General features: G+C 33.7%; 1 pseudogene; it reads left to right on the plus strand.

Moving 5' to 3' along the window:
• The first annotated feature begins 3,003 nt into the window (after nt 1-3,003).
• The window catches only part of LOC149209584 (subtilisin-like protease SBT5.6), an 89,976-nt pseudogene continuing 75,577 nt past the window's right edge, over nt 3,004-17,402 (plus strand).

The raw sequence follows: 17,402 nt of genomic DNA on the forward strand, positions 1-17,402 counted from the left end.
AATAGCCTATTGTACTCGTACCCAACAAGTTGATATACAAAGATCCTATGGTTTAGGGTGATGGGGAATTTGCTTCTAGAGCATCCACGACAGCAGGTCAGTGTATTCAATGAGATTTGAACTACGGTCTCCAAGCCTTCACCCAAATAGACTTACCATCAAACCACACATCACTGTACAATAAGAAAAAAAACCATTATCCAATGTTTTGAGGGCAATATTTGGGTTGGCTAGGGCCCAAAAAAATTCCGAACGGTCCTACACATTTAACCCCTCACAAAGAGAGAGTCCCATGATGAATCTATAATTAAAGCAGAGATGGAAGGATTTTCTCATCATCGATTTAGATGGAATGATTTTCTCATCATCGATGTGGATTAGAATATCTCTGTTACTTATAAACTGCAGCTTTGAGGGTGTTAAGACCCTTTCCCTCAATTAGGTTTGGTGGAGATGATCCCACCTTAGTTCCCATTCTCTTCCTTCTGTTACAACTTGAGGTACCTCTGATTTGTTTGACCAGCAAGAAACCTTTCTGTGGCTTATTTGGTCAACGAACTCTGTTCAAGGAGTAGCGAAGGTCATCTCTATAGATAGCAAAGAGTCCTCTATGTTTCTATGGAATTAAGGGGCTACTTAATTATTGGCTGAAGAAGAATACGGGAGTAGAAGGCCCTCCCGAGGCACCAAAGCTTAATCTGAAGACAGCGAGGCACCTGAAACCCCCTCCCCTGTACAAGACAGCGAAACCCTAACTCCGTCAGGAAACTTTTCGCTGGAGATTCAGGAATTCGTTCTGTGGCAATAAACACTAATCTGACTGACCACATCATCTAGCAGAAAACAGTCGTGGAATAGATCCCTGATCCGTATTGCGGAGGGGTAATTTGCCAGCGAGCTCATCCTGAGGCATCCGACCCGAGGCACCCGCTTTCGAGTTTTTCTATAGCCATAGACTACACTTGCGGAGGACTGTGTGGGGTCGCAGCCCACCCTCTGAATCTCGGTTGGGTAACAGTACCATGCTAGAGACAACAAGAGGAACGCAGGGTTCAGCAAGGGTTCAATTGATAACCAGGACTTTATTGCCTTGCACCCTGACGTGTAGGGTACTATTCTCCTCACTACAAAGCAATATTAATTGACATATCACTAGAAATTGTACAACTTGGTAAACGAGGAAACGATGCTTAGAAATGCGATGTGTAAGGTAGCATACGGATTAGGAGAAAACAAACAATTTACAGGCCAGTGTAGTCATATTCAATTGCACTGGCGGTTGTACAATGATGTTTCGATACTATAATGACTGCACCTTCTAATTATGCTTTTTCCTTAACTCTGATCATATTATGAAAAAATCTTTTAGGGATTTTTGTAAATCCAAGTAAAAATTGTTAAAATTCATAATTTTAGGTGCTTTAGAGGTTTTTGATGGTGTTGAATGTATTTCACCATCAAAAACATGATTCAAACACTGTATCTACAAGATTTCAAAAAAAAAAAAATTTGCCCATATTCAAAAAAAAATTATGATCTATTTTTTTAATTTTTTGTTTAAATGCATATGATTTATGAGATTGATTTTTTTGGTAATTTATTTCAAAATCTCAATACATTAGTGGGGTAGTAAGGAGACAATTAAATAACCCTTAACTTTAGCTATGCCAGTGAAATTTTACCTTATAATTTTAGCTATGCCACTAAAATTTTATGAAATTGAATTTATAACAAAGCCAACCTTCAACCAAAAAGAATTAATTATCAATGGTCCTAGGCCTTTCATTTTTCTTACTAACCACATTTGAACATATGGTTATAATATCAACAAGAACAACTCTCAAAGAAGACATATATATTGAGATGGGCTCCCCTACATTTTGGTAATCCTTCACAACTACCAAATTTTTTCCTTTACAGAGGTCTAACATTCCACAACTTGCATATTAGTTTATTACAAGTACGGTAAGACATATTGACTTGCATATTTTTTCTTGTTGACACCCTTCAATCAAAAAGATCTAATTAGATCTAATTATCAATGGCCCTATGCCTTAATCGGTGATTATTTTTCTTTTATTATTAATGTGTCCTGATGATTAACCACACTTGTTAGTTCTAAACGCGTCAGCCAAAAAATTCTCTTATATGATTTCTACGGAAAGACTTTGCTTGATTATTTCCATCTAATTTATCCATATTTAAACTAAGCCACAGGGACTAGCTACTATGTAGCACTTGTTTTCTTAGCATTTTGAAAATAAATATAATGAAAATTGGTGGGAGTATCAAATGTCAACAAAAAGGTAAAATGTTATATTAAACTATCTGGATTTTTTATTGAAATTGCATTTTTTAATTTAAGAATATATGTAATATTATGGGCAGTGCATTATCTAATATTATGCACTGTTTTATATCCAACCATAGGCCCATCTCCTTGCAGTGGCGCAAAAGGAAGGTCAGGAAGGGTGTCCCATTTAAATTTGATAAAGTATGGCTGGAAGATGCAGAATCCAACAACCTAGTCAAAAAATCATGGTCTTCATGCCTCCCTATGGAAAATTCTTCCCCATCCCAAGCCCTTCTAGATAATTTTCGTGCTCTAAAGGTTAAGGTAAAATCATGGCAGGAAAATAAGAAAATATCCAACAGGAAGGCCTTGAAAGAGATTCAAGAGGAATTGGATGTTGTTGCTGAGAAGCTGAAAGAAAGTAATATCTCCCTTCAGATCCGAAGCTGTATAAAGGATTTGGAAAATAAAAGATACATTTGCTAGCTATTGAAGAAGCATTATGGAGGCTGAAGAGTAGAGCTTTATGGCTTAAGGAAGGAGATAGAAATACAAAATTCTATCATAGATTTGCAAATAGTAGGAGGGAAATTAACTCAATTTGGGAAATTAAAAGTGAAGGGGGTAGATTGTTACACTCCCAGGAGGAAATTTCAAAGGAGGCTGAGGCACATTTTGAAAAGTCATATAAAAGGAATGAGAACTGCAGGATGGAGGACATCTTATGGGGAATTGATCTCTTTCCTACTATGTTTGATGAAGAAAAAAACAATGCTCTATTCCAGCCTGTTTCTGAAGAAGAACTTCTGACAGTTATGAAGACTTTCAAAAAATACAAAAGTCCAGGTCCAAATGGGTGGACTATTGAGTTTTTCATACATTTTTTTGATTTGATCAAGAAGGACCTTCTAGCAATGGTGGAGGAATCGAGACAGAAGGGTAGTATTCATCAACATATTTCGTCTACATTCATTGCTCTCATCCCTAAAAAGAAAAAAGCATCTGTTTTCTCAGATTTTAGACCAATTTCTCTCTGTAACGTGATTTACAAAATCATCTCAAAGATTATAGCAAATAGAATCCGAGGGACTTTGTCAAATTTCATATCCGAGGAACAACATGGTTTTCTTCGAAACAAGAATATCAACGAGGCAGTGGCTAACATGCAGGAGAGCTTACACTCATTACACACTAAAAAGTTGGATGCAGCAATCCTCCAATTAGATCTAAAGAAAGCCTATGATAGCCTTGATTGGGGATTTCTCAGATGTATTTTATGCAAAATAGGACTAAACAATGATTGCATAAGTTGGATTATGGCCTGTGTAGAAAATGTCAAATTTGTCGTCCTTATCAATGGTTTTCCATCAAACTTTTTCTTGGCAGCCAGAGGTCTCAGACAGGGATGCTCTCTATCCCCTCTTCTATTCATTCTTGCTATGGACTCATTGAGTTTACACATTAAAAGAGATGTAATGGAAAAACAATGCAGGCCCATGATGATCTGTAGGGGAAATCACATATCCCACAATTTATTCGTGGATGATATCATGATTTTTGGAATGCTCTGCAGGCTTACATGGAAATGCATTCATGACATACTAAAAAATTTCCAAAGAGCCTCTGGAATCCTAATAAACGAAGGAAAATCTTTTTTCTATTTTGATGAAGGAGATATGGATTCAATGGAATATCTGAAAGAATTGTTCAATATAGAAGTAAAGCCCATAAAGGAAGGTATGAAATATCTGGGTTTTCATCTTAAACCAGCAGGCTACACAAAAGTTGATTGGATGTGGATCACTAATCGCTTCTTTAGAAGAATAGCGGGGTGGGAGTTCAAGTGTCTCTTTATGGCACATAGAGTAGTTCTGGCACAGTCTGTGCTAGCACAGATGACAGTTTATTGGGCCCATCTATTTTATGTCCCCACGAGAATCATTTCTATGCTAAACAGATTGATGGCAAATTTTATGTGGGGAGGAGGTAAAGAAAAAAAGAAAATATCATTTGACTAATCTCAGGAACATTTATTTTCCAAAAGAACTAGGAAGCTAGGGAATCATGGACATAAGAAATTTTGAGAAGGCTCTTCTATGTAAGTCCCTCTGGAGAGGTATAAATGGGGACAGTTTATGGAGCACATCCATAAGGAAGAAGTACATGGGAAACAAAGACTTACTATACTGGCACAGGAAAGGGACTATTGGTTCCCCTCAAGGATCTACTATATGGCTGAGTTTCCGGAAAATTGAGTGCTTCTTCTTGCAAAACTTCTCTTGGAATCTTCAAAATGGCAGGAATGTTTATATCGGGTATGATCATATAATGGGTACAGGGGAGAATTTCATTCTACCACCAAATATCATAATGGCTCTTCATCGAATGGGAATTTTCACATATAGTCAAATCATAGCAGGGTGGCAGGGAGGCGCTCCTATTTGGAAGGATCCACAGGAGTTGGGTCTAAGAGGAGATTTATTACAACAATGAATCAATATAATGATGACTATGAGAAACTCAGGTATATGCAGAATGGAAGAAAATGATTCCCTTACCTGGAGGAGAAAAAGGGAGAGGGAAGAAGTTCAAGTAAAAAAAATCTACTGAATTTTAGCTAAGGGAATCCCTCCACCTTTTTTGAATATTTTCCCGATGTCTCTGTGGAAAACTGGGGCTCCTTATAAAATGATTCATTTCTCCTAGCTAGTTTTTCACAATAAAAACCTTACTTGGGAGAATCTTCAAAAAATAAACTAGACAGGTCCTGGTATATGCCTAATGTGCAAAGAGGAAGGAGAAAACAACTGTCACATGTTCCTAAATTGCAGTTTCACTCTTCAGTTATGGAAGGATCTTGCAACCTACTTTGGTTTCAGTTTGGTGTTTCACTCATCCATGCAAGATGCACTGTTCTGGTGGAGCACTCAGAAATCTACAATTAGATCCATTCCTCAACTTCTCCTTTGGTCAGTTTGGAAGTGGAGGAATAAGTTATTGTTCCAAGATGGGAAGGAAGATAAAAAGATTGTGTTTGAGAAGATAATTTCTCTTCATAACTCTCTTCCAACTAAGATGATTCTACAAAAAAACAAGAATACAAAGGTATAGAGGAGGGTCCAGATGAGTTTTCCGAGAGCTTTTTTTTATGGGGCTACACAACAAGGTAAATGTGCTTGCAGATTTCTCATATCAATGAATGAAGAACAACATTTTTCCATTTATTGGAACGGAGGAAATGGTACAAACAACAAGGCTGAAGCTATGGCCCTTGCTGGTCTCCTACATTTTAGCACCTTCCTTAATATACAGAATCTTCAAATCTACAGTGACTCTAAAATCGTGATTGAGCATGTCACAGGGAAATTATCTATAAATAACTCCATGATAACAGGTGGATGAATAGGATAAATGTATTATGGAATAGGAAAAATGATTATTTTATCAACCATGTGGACAAATCCTATAATACTCGTGCTGATGTCCTGTCAAAGAAAGGGCTATCAATCTAGCCTGGTGTTTGGAAAAAGGAGATACAAATGGGATCAAGCACATATCAGATTGAAGACTTTTCCTTGTCATGTACTTAATCCATTTTGTTTTTTGTCTCCCCCAAATTATATTTCTTTGCTCAAGCCTTTACCTCTTCACAAAATGTATGTTTTGTCTATTACTTTTTTTATTCTCTCAATTTGGTAGGGTTGTTTTATCTATATGGACCTGAATGGTCATCCTGTGTCTATGGGCAGATATTTTCTGTTTTGCTACATATTTCTACTTTCATCTCTCCATGTAAGTTCTTTCAATTTCAGTTGTGCTCTGATCAACATGGTCTTTTTATCTTTTGCTTCTAAGCATATCTCTTATTCTCTATGTAAATATGTTTTATATAAATATAAATACTGCTTTTTTTCGTACGACAAAAAAAAAAAAAACAATAATAATAATAATAATAATAAAATAAATAAATAAAAATAAATAATAAATAATAAAAAATGTTATAATGAATTCAGTTTTTCTTATCCACAGTTTAACATTGGGAATTCAAATTTTGTTATTTTGTTATTATTATTTAAATTTTTTATTTGTAAAATGATTGGTTGAGGTCTTATTGTGACTTGTTTATTAACTTCCATTTTTATTAGTTACTAACTACTTTTCTTCATTTTTCATTTTCTTATTATTTCTATTTTCATTAATTATAATTTTTTCATCATATTTATAATATAAGATGATTTTTTATTATATTAAACCTATTTTAATAAATTTAATTATAAACTATTATACATTAAAATAAATATTGTTTATACATATAAAATAATCATATTTTTTAAATTTTTGGTGATAACATTTAACAATATAATATTTTATTAATTGATTTATTTTTTGTGATAAAATTTTTGACTTTCTTATTTTTTATTTAATTGACTTATATCTAAACTAATCAATAAATATTAACTACTATATAATTTCTAATATTATAAAAAAATTCAAATATAAAATTAAAATCCCAAACTATTAAAATACAGCATTTAAAATTATTAAATTGCCGAGACATTGGCCCTTCCATTAAACTTTTGATATTATTATTATTATTATAAAAAAATCCAAATTATAAAATTAAAACCCAACCTATTAAAATGCAACATTTAAAATTATTAAATGGCGGAGACATTCGACTTCCCACTAAATTTCAATTTATGACTACAATAGTATAGTATTCATTTAAAAGTGAGTTAAAGGTGGAAAATTCAACATTTTGAAGTTCAAACATTTTTATTTTCATTTAATTCATTTTTCCCAGTTATAATTTTATTCCATTGATATGAATTTTGACGGTGTTTATGTTTGGTATAGTGGTTTTTGGATCACTTGAAAAGTAGTCAAATGTAGAATTTAGAATTTTTATGTTTTATTAATTTTAATTAATCTTTTAGAAATGTAACTTTATATAATGATATAAATTTTGACTAATTTTTTAATATATTTTAAATTATTTATTTTGACTAATTTTTTAATATATTTTAAATTATTTATGTAATTTACTAGATTTAAAAGTTGGAAAATAAATGTTTTTGTTATATATATATATATATATATATTAATTAGTTATAAAAAAATACAATTAAAAAAAGAAAATTAATATATAAGTTAAATATATATACATTTAAAAAATCTTTCACAAAATTTTTAATTATGGAGATTCAATTACACTTTGTCATGGAGATTTTTAATTTGTAAGTAGGATTTGTTATAATACCATGGCTTATCGATAACACATGCCCAAAAAATCATAACTCATTTCATATGACACTTATTTATATGATATTTGTTTTAATTAATCAATTTAATTAAAAAAACAAAAAGTCATTAGTACTTAGAGATAAATCTCAATCTTTGATTTGTGAACACTATTAAGAATATTTTAGAATATTCCATGAAGGTTGAATCTCTACCATCCAATAAATAATTATTAATAATTAAATTAAAGTTCTCAAAGCCCTATTCCAAAATAGACATGCCTATAGGCATAAAAATATTGATTTTTGCATACGACATTAAAAAAATTCCTATTTGAGACTCCTATTACGTCTACTTTATATGGATGTGAGGTTTGGAGATGAAGTATCTTCAGTGAGTAGTTGAGAAAGATAACATTGATCCAAAAGAAATTTATAAAGTATAATCTGAAAATTAAAAGGAATACACCTTATGTTATCTTCCCCATCCAAGCAAACATTTCCCCCATTGGGTGCATGACTCTGACTAGGTATTTAAGGTACAATAAGAGGTTAAATAACATGGAAGACAAGATGCTTCCTACGCTTGCTTCAACCTCTAAGAAAAACCACCTTGGGCTTAAGTGTAGATGGCATAAGGATACGAGATCTTGGCTAGACCATTAGGAGATCAAAAGAGAGGTCATAGTAAGATTGAGCATTTGTTAATCCCTAAAAGTTCTTAGGATGAAAGAGTCTCTCACCTTTATGACACTAAAAAGATAGAAAAATAAAATGCACTTTCTCTTAAATTGTCCATCAAAATATACTCACTTTAAGTCTAAATTTTATAATCTTTATCACACTATCAATCTCTTTACTCATTTAAAATACCAAAACTATAATAATAATAAAGCATTTCTTTTAATAATTTTCTATCATAAAAATAAACTTTGATACAAATCTAAACAATCTAAAATTTATAATATTTATCACACTAACCATCTCTTTGCTAATTTAAAATACCAAAACCATAATAATAATAAAACATTTCTTTTAATAATTTTCTATCATAAAAATAAACTTTAATACAAATCTAAACAATATGTACCATTCTCAAAATTCAATAAATCACTTTTTTTATAATACTCACCATATATTATTATTTTCATTTTTATTATAAGGATTGCCATTTATTGACGGCCAGATTAATACTTTCTGTGTGTTTGCGTAAAGGAAGTGAAGAAAAGAGAAGAGCTTCAGGGGCATTGTTTTATTTATTCAGAAACATCATGGATCTAGGACTGGGCCTATTATCACAAACTTGGATGAAATATTTCATGGTGGCTTTAACAGTATTGAAGCTTCTCATGGCATTATGCGTAGTTGGCATCTCTGCTAAGCAGGTGGGCATGCATTGAGATAGCTTATCCTTGACATATAATATTGATTTGTAGACGCTGAGATCTTTATCTGATATAATATATGGATTGGATATCTCTGATATACATAAGCAATGAGTATATAAACCATGGAAGGTTCTTAGAGTAGTTTTATGCAGTTGTGGCAATGGCGATTCTATTTCTTATAGCTTTGTATGTATTGTTGGCAGATTTACATTGTATATGCAGGCGACCATGGAGGGCTGCTGCCAGAGGAAGTGGTTGATATTCACCATTCCATGCATGGATACATGCTAAGCTCATTGTCTATCATGCAAGCTATTGTTAAATCTAACGATTGTTAAAGACCTTGGTTTGGTGTTTTGGAATGGAATTTTACACGTAATTATATTGATATTAATTCAGTGACCTTGATTTGGACAGTGCTGATGAAGCCAGGGAGTCTTTGCTTTATAATTACAAACATAGTTTCAATGGCTTTGCTGCCCATCTTTTTTCTGAAGAAGCTTCTGCCATCTCTAGTATATATGTAAAAGCCATGGACATATCTGTCATATTATTGTAGATATGTTGTTATAAGGTGTGAATATATTCAAATATCTTCTGTAAGATTCTGAGATCAGGCAACAGATACAACTTACAAATGTGATGTTAGTTGCTAATTATGCATGCAGTGATTCATGAGTTTTTGTTATGACTTATCTTTGATCAAACTGATTTTGCTCACAAAAATTTGATAGAATGTGCTATATTGGTTGCCAAAGGTATTTGGATTGATTATTGAAATGATGTGAACTGATGCAGAGATGGAAGGGGTGATCTCTGTATTTCCCAGCAAAAACAGAAAGATGCACGCTACAAGATCATGGGATTTTCTTCGCATGGAGGGTAGAAGCACACAAGGAAATGAAATGATTTCACCCTCAACCAAATAATGGAAGGAGGCAAACTATGGACAAGATACAATTATTGGCCTCCTAGACTCAGGTAGTTCCATTTCCATCTACTTCAAGGCTTTTTCCCAGGAAGCAAGTTATTGTTATTGGAATTTGGAATACAATACTAATGATGTGGGTGTCCTGTAGATAGAAACATGTCTATGATGTAAGCAGGGATTTGGCCAGAGGCTGAGAGTTTCAACGACGAAGGAATGCCTCCAGTTCCAAGCTCATGGAAAGGCATCTGTGACGAGGGCGAGGGCTTCAACATCTCACACTGTAACAAGTAAGTGGGCCCAAGCAATTTTCTGTGTATTTCCCATTTGTATAACCGTTGATATTCCCTTGGCAATGTTAGGATGTTTCAGATAAATTTCCCTGGTCAAGTTACCAATAGTTTTAGGGCTTTGAAAGTTTATGACAATCTAGGTTTTATTTGGAATAGTTTATTTAAAAGTGAAAAAGACATAAAATTCCACATTAATACTATGGGCCAAACCATAAATTCTTAAAACCTTGCACCAAATTCATCAGCAATCGACGGGTATTGTTTGGAATTGACTACCACAGTGCAGTGGAGAGTGATTCGGATAGGATTAAAAATGGCATGAAATATATTTTGTCGTGTATGAAAAAGAAACAAGAGACAAATGGCATGAAATGTATTGTTACTTTATGGCTTAAAGTAGCTACTTTTGGATTATTAAAATCTTTACCGTTGAATCGTTTGCCACAGTTTTTCATCCATTCTGCAGCCTGTCTCCACCTAAATGGCATTTTAACGTCAGCCTTATCCTTCATGATGTCGTCACAGAGCCAAGAAATTAGTGGTCACAGTGGGACTTTCTTTTCTTGCTAAAGAATCATTTTATGTAAAGTAAAATGATTTTGATATCTGTCACCTGTGGGTGTCTGTGCCTAAAAACCCTCTTCTACTTACATAAAATGATTTTGATATCTGTCACCTGTGGGTGTCTGTGCCTAAAAACCCTCTTCTACTACCCTATCTCCAACATATTTGGATCAGGGATCATTGCATCAGGGACCACTGATGCAGTAAGATAAGGGTACAGACTTTTTCTCCCTGGTTTCTCCACTGGGCCCTCATACTTCAATTTCTCTTCATTAATCATGTGAAAAGAGTGTGTCCTTGACCTAATGAATAGTGAAAAAAAAAACCATTTAGTTATTTTTTTCCCTTTTATGACTTTAACTTGCTGAATCTATCACACCCAACAATGAAAAGACGAGCTCACAATTGGTTGGGAGGCATAAAAATGTCAAGTTTTTCCAGATGGGTTGGATTTAAAAGTAGTAATTTCCTTTGCTGAGCACTGAGCATTAAAAACGCTCTGCATGTGGAGGTGGCAAAGCATTGAAAATGCTCCGCATATGGGGAGGCGTGTCTTATTAAATTCAAAGTTATTTTGAATCTGCACTTTGATTTACAGATTTAATATATGATATTCGACATCTCTTTTAACGAGATCTTCATTTTGATTCGCCTTTTCTTTTAACAGGATCTTAATCTTGATGACATGGTATATTGAACGTAACGTACCTAATTCGACCTTTTATAGTTGTAAAACAATCTGTCAGAATGTAAGCTCACAATGTCACATTTATAACATGGCTTTGTGAATTTGTTTTGAAATTTGCATTTATAACAAGGCTTAGTGAATTTTTATAACAAGGCTTAGTGAATTTGTTTAAATGTTGTAGAATAATTTGTAAGATAAATATTAAGTATTTTAAATTTATGTCATTTATCATGTTTTTGAAATATAAGTTTTTCTGATTAATCACAAAGATCAATTTAGTATAGATGTTTCTAACAAGTTAAAGTGGTTCATTATTAAGAAGAAGAATGGGTGATGAATTATATTTACTGGTTTCAAATGTCCACCATAAATTGATCTTTGTGATTAATCGGAAAACTTATTTCAAATATCAAGTACCTTGTAATAAAAGAATAATTGGTTCATTATTTTTATATCTTGTTCACTAAATAAAAATAAAATAAAATTTAATAGACAAGATAAAAAAGCAGTAAACAATGGTTAACATACTGCAAGATAATTAATATTCACTATAATTCAACTTTTACACATTGACAATTCTGGAATCTAAACTGTACTATACAAAAGCTGAAGGCAATAGTCTGCTACTCTTTATTATGAATTTGAATATATAATTATTATATGGCCAACACTTTGTGGTTAAAGTTGACTTTTTAACAATCTTCTTAGAGTAGATTGGTACATAATATGCATTTTAAGAGATAAGTAGAAATATTACTTATTTTATAGTATATTTTTTTTTGGCTCTTTGTAGATTCCCTATATATATATATATATATATATAAATGACTAATTAACGTATGAGGGTGATATGTAAGTATATCATGTCTATAATAAAATAATAATAAAAATAAAAATAATTAATATCTACCCCAAATAAAAATTACCTACAATTTTTTTACCACATTAAAATTCCAAATTAGATAATTTTATGAACATCATTTCTCTTTACTAAAGACTACCATTTCTTAAATAATAATAAAAAAAAGGATTAATTCAATACAAAAAATGGAAGATCCTACACAATCTTTTAATATTTGTTATGAGGAGTAAAAAACATCATTAAATCTAACACTCCAAAAAAGCTTTGCACCTCCAGAAATTTAATCTCTTTTAGGCATGATAAATCCGGAATTAAATGAATCTAGACTAGCATAAATTAAATAAAGAAAAAACCCAATACCACATCACACCATTACCTTGAAATTAAACTTCAACGGACCAGTCAAAAGAAATGCATTACTAAGTTTATTGCTCCATCCCATCTTATCATCTTGCATCATTATAATTCTCTTTAACTGTTACCCATAGACTTACTGGATTAGAACACGGATAAGACCACTGCAAATAAATTCCAAACACCAAAACTCCCATTTACAATATTTTTTAACTTAAAAGTTTTGTCATGTATGAATAGCAAGTTGATTGGCGTGGGCTACTACTTGAAGGGTTTTGAGGCCTCACATCGTCCTCTCAATGAAACAGTGAAAGGAGTCATTCACCTCGTGATCGTGAAGGCCATGGCACCCACACTTCCTCCACTGCCGTTGTTCGGGAAGTGGATGCTGCAGAGTTAGGCGGTTTCGCCGCTGGGAACGCCGCAGGCGGGGCTCCGATGGCCAGGTTGGAAATGTACAAGGCGTGTTGGGGTCAGCTTGACGTTGAGGGCACTGTTGTGGAGATGACGTGCTCTGATATTGACATGTTGGCAGCCCTGGATGATGTTATCCATGATGTCATCCACGTGTTGAGTATATCCATTGGGATTGTTGGCCTGCAACGTTTGTATACTGATGTGATCGCTATTGGAAACCTACATGACATCAAGCGAGGTGTCTTCGTGGCTTGCAGTGTTGGCAATGATGGGCCAAACCCTACCACGACAACAAATCTGGCTCTGTGGATCATTACCGTGGCGGCCAACAACGTGGATCAGGATTTTGTGTCACCAATGTTGCTCGAGAATGGCACCAAAATCATGGTAAGCTCAACTTACATTTTTCATAATGTTTTATTCAAATTAATAACAATTAATTATTTTGATGGTGTTAAAGAAGATAAACCTAAATCTATGGAAGTCTTTTATTTCAGGTACGAGATTAAGATCAGATGGAACTATAAAGAATATCATTTTATTAGAGGTAGTCTTAATGAAAATAATAAAGTATGATGATCATAGAGGATATTAAGTTTTTTATATATATTTTGGGATCATGATTATAGAGTAAGTTTTAAAACTAATTGACTAAGAGTTCATCATTTTCTAAAATAATAAATCTCATGACTCAAACGTATTTAGTAACAGTAAAATTCTACCTTCTTTTTCACAGGTGACAAAATTTGTCATAACTCAGTTGTCAAACCAGCAGTGAGGACAACCATCTCTAGCTACTGACCACTAATAAAGGTTGACTCATCACCGTTATTCAAGGAAAACCATGCCACTTGGAATAACCCGTTGGTGGTCTGTAAGAGGGCAGGCTTTCACTCCTATCAGATGCCTCTCGGTCTATTCAAGGAAAACCATGCCACTTGGAATAACCCGTTGGTGGTCTGTAAGAGGGCAGGCTTTCACTCCTATCAGATGCCTAGGCTTTCACTCCTATCAGATGCCTCTCGGTCTTGAGTTGTTAACCTGTTTCTTTAGGTCCAAAGAAGACGAGCTCTTAGCCAAGCAAAAACAATTTTAGGATATACTCCAAACGCCAAAAATCCACCCTCTTACAAACCAATAACATATAATTTCAAAATACAATATTTTCCTCCAATAATAATAATTAATTATTATAATTCATAAATCACAACCAAAAATAAAAATTATGTTCACTACCAATTAATATAATATAAGCTTTCGTCATTTACCAATTAATATAATATAAGCTTTCGTCATTTTGCTTTAAAAGTAGCCTCATATTCAAGCCCTGAAGGATGATATAGCCATTCTGGTTAATTTATAGTTCTGTGAAAATGATGTAGGCCTTATGAATGAGCTCTCGTGCTTTGAGTTTTCTTCGATATTACATTAACAAATTACCAAGTTTTTGCAGGGCCAAAATGTGACCCCCTACAAACTACAGAACAAGTTCTATCCACTGGTGTTTGCTGCTGATGCAGTGCTTCCCACTATAAACAAAGCCAATATGTCTGCTGGGTATGTCTCCACCATCCCACCTAGTTGAGAATTACATCAAAATCTCAATGTAACCTATGTTGTGCTTAAAAATGGATAGATAAATTGCAGATAAGATTCATGAATTGACCAATGTATTAGGAATGCCTGTTCATATGCAGGCAATGCCTTCCAGGATCTTTGGACTCAAAGAAATAAAAGGGAAAATAGTATTCTGCCTTGGAGGATATGGTACCAGGGTTGGGAAAGGCAAAGAGGTGAAAAGGGCAGGAGGGGCTGCAATAATTCTGGGAAATCTTTAAATTAATGCAGCAGAAATATCAGTGGATGCACATGTTTTAGCTGGGACTGCAGTGGTCTCTGATGATGCAGCGACCATCCATGCTTACATCAATTCTACTACTAAACCCCAAGCATAAATTATTCCAGCTTATACTGTCCTGGGAACCCGGCCAGCACCTTTCATGGCTGCCTTTTCTTCCAGGGGCCCCAATTTGGTCAATCCCGACATCCTTAAGGTAAAGAGATTCACTCTGGTACAAATTAATAACTTTTTCTTCAAACCTGTCGTAATAACTTTTTCTTAAAATATGTCATTTTTTAGTAGAATACAAGAGCTTCTGTTTAAAATCCCATATGTTACCGCAACTATATAGTCAGTTTTCTTTCCAGGTCTCACAGGGAACACAACCCTGCTCTTGATTGTATATCAAAATAAGAACTTCAAGTTTCCAGCCTAGCCTGTGTTAGTAGGTTTACTTAATCAAGTCACAGTCCAATAGGGTTCTGTATTAATAAAGAAATCTACATTATTTTGAAAGTTAAAAATAACTTAGTGTTTATTAGGCATTTACATTCGATTTTCATTTTCATTTTTTCATTTAGTGACCCTTTCCATTTTAGGTATTTATTCTAAGAGGATTGCAATGTTAGGTGTAAGTATACAAAGCGTATAAAGAGTCACAAGTGGAATTATCAAATTTTTTTTGTAGTAACCATTGTTACACTAATTTTCAAAAATCTCAAGTTTTGCTTATAACACAGAATATGACATATTATATGGTTGATTTAAAAGAGTAAAATATCATTTTAGCTTGAATTCAGCAAGCAGAAAACACAGAATTATTATATTATTACGACTTAAATTACACTGAATATATTGATTTTTGCAAAAATTTACCGAAAAGTGATTGAGTTATATAATATTTATGATATAATCTAAAACATTCCTTAAATAAAGTACAAAATTCTGGATAAGATTTTGTCATATCGATGTTCCTGAAGACAATTATTACAATATTCTTCATAGAATTTGTCACAAGATTTGTTAGGACACATAATATTCCTTGGACAAATTATCATGGTATTGTTCACTTAATTTTATGTCACAAGATCTCTAAGGAGACATACAATATGTCACAAGATCTCTAAGGAGACATACAATATTGCCAAGGATAAACTACCATATTTTTCGTAAAATTCTGTGACACAAAATTCCTCAGGATAGATAAAATATTCTCTTCTCTGCAATACTTGCAACCATCTTCTCAGTGCTCTAACACTTTATCTTAAAATTTTAAATTGACTATCAAGCCAAACAAAAACCAACTTTAAAATCTATTTACAATAGCTGCAAGTTTGGAACCACCTTTTAAATTAATATTGTGTTCGCATTAGCCAAGAAGCATAGAGTTACATTTGTGATTTGAGCTTCCCAGCCTCAAAATCTTGTACTCTGTTGGTTTTTTAACAGCATAAACAACCTCAAAACCCTGTTCTATTTTGGATTGTTTAACAGCATAAATATCAATTTCAATCTATGTCAAATGCAAATGGAAAAATGTTGTGTTTATTTCAATGTTCCCTTGCTTAACATATTCTATTGCTTTTTGTAGCCAGATATCACAACACCTGGTCTGAACACACTGGCAGCCTGGAGTGGAGCAGTCTCTCCTACCAAGCTTTTAATGGATGATTGTCATGTAAAGTACAATATTATCTCAGGGACGTCAATGTCGTGCCTGTTATCACTCCAGGAAACTCTCCTAGGTTGCAGCTCAGAGATGCCTGGTAACATATAATCTTCAATATTGTTCTCAGAACTATTGGAATGGATGATGGTTTGGATCAAGTCAGATAACCATTTCAGCTCTATTCTCACTCAAAACATGCATGAACACCCTCAACAACACAAGGTTTTAGACCACTAATGCTCAATAGTTTGTAGATTTAATGGATAGAGGGAGAATACTGACAGTACCAGCAGATTGCATACATGAACATATATGAATGGCTAGCTACAGGCAGCAAAGAAGCTTGCAAATCTAATATATCAAAGCAGAGATAAGATGACAGTTATCTGGCCTTTAACACTAAGAAAACTTGAAGTGCAAGCATAGAACAGCAAAGAGCATGGACATTGAACATATAATGGCAAAAGAAGCTTATATTTCTAGAATGAAGATGAGAAGTTTGAATGAACAGAGGAGGAATAATCTCCAAAAATTGAACCCGTATTACATCTTACTAACAGCTATTTATAGCCTATTTACAATGCTCCTGAGCTCTAAGAGGCTCGGAGTTTTAATGTGTCTGATCTGTCCCTTAACTATTTGATTCCCTCTATGAGCAAGCATAGCTCGGAGGTTTTCCTCTTCTAACAGAGGAATAACCGCATTCAGATATTTTGGGTAGTCGTTGCGTTGTCTGGGAGTTTTTTGTGCCAGAGATGCTCCATAACGTTTATTGATGTGGCTATTGCGCTGTCTGAGCTCCCTGAACTTTTTGTTTCAGGCTGCAGTGTGTTGTGGCCCTTCTCTTTTCCCTTTCCGGGCTTTGT

This window comes from Pinus tabuliformis, chromosome 1_2, assembly GCF_031772625.1.
Source record: "Pinus tabuliformis cultivar Carrire ecotype Pingquan chromosome 1_2, CPIR1, whole genome shotgun sequence".
Lineage (NCBI taxonomy): Eukaryota > Viridiplantae > Streptophyta > Pinopsida > Pinales > Pinaceae > Pinus > Pinus tabuliformis.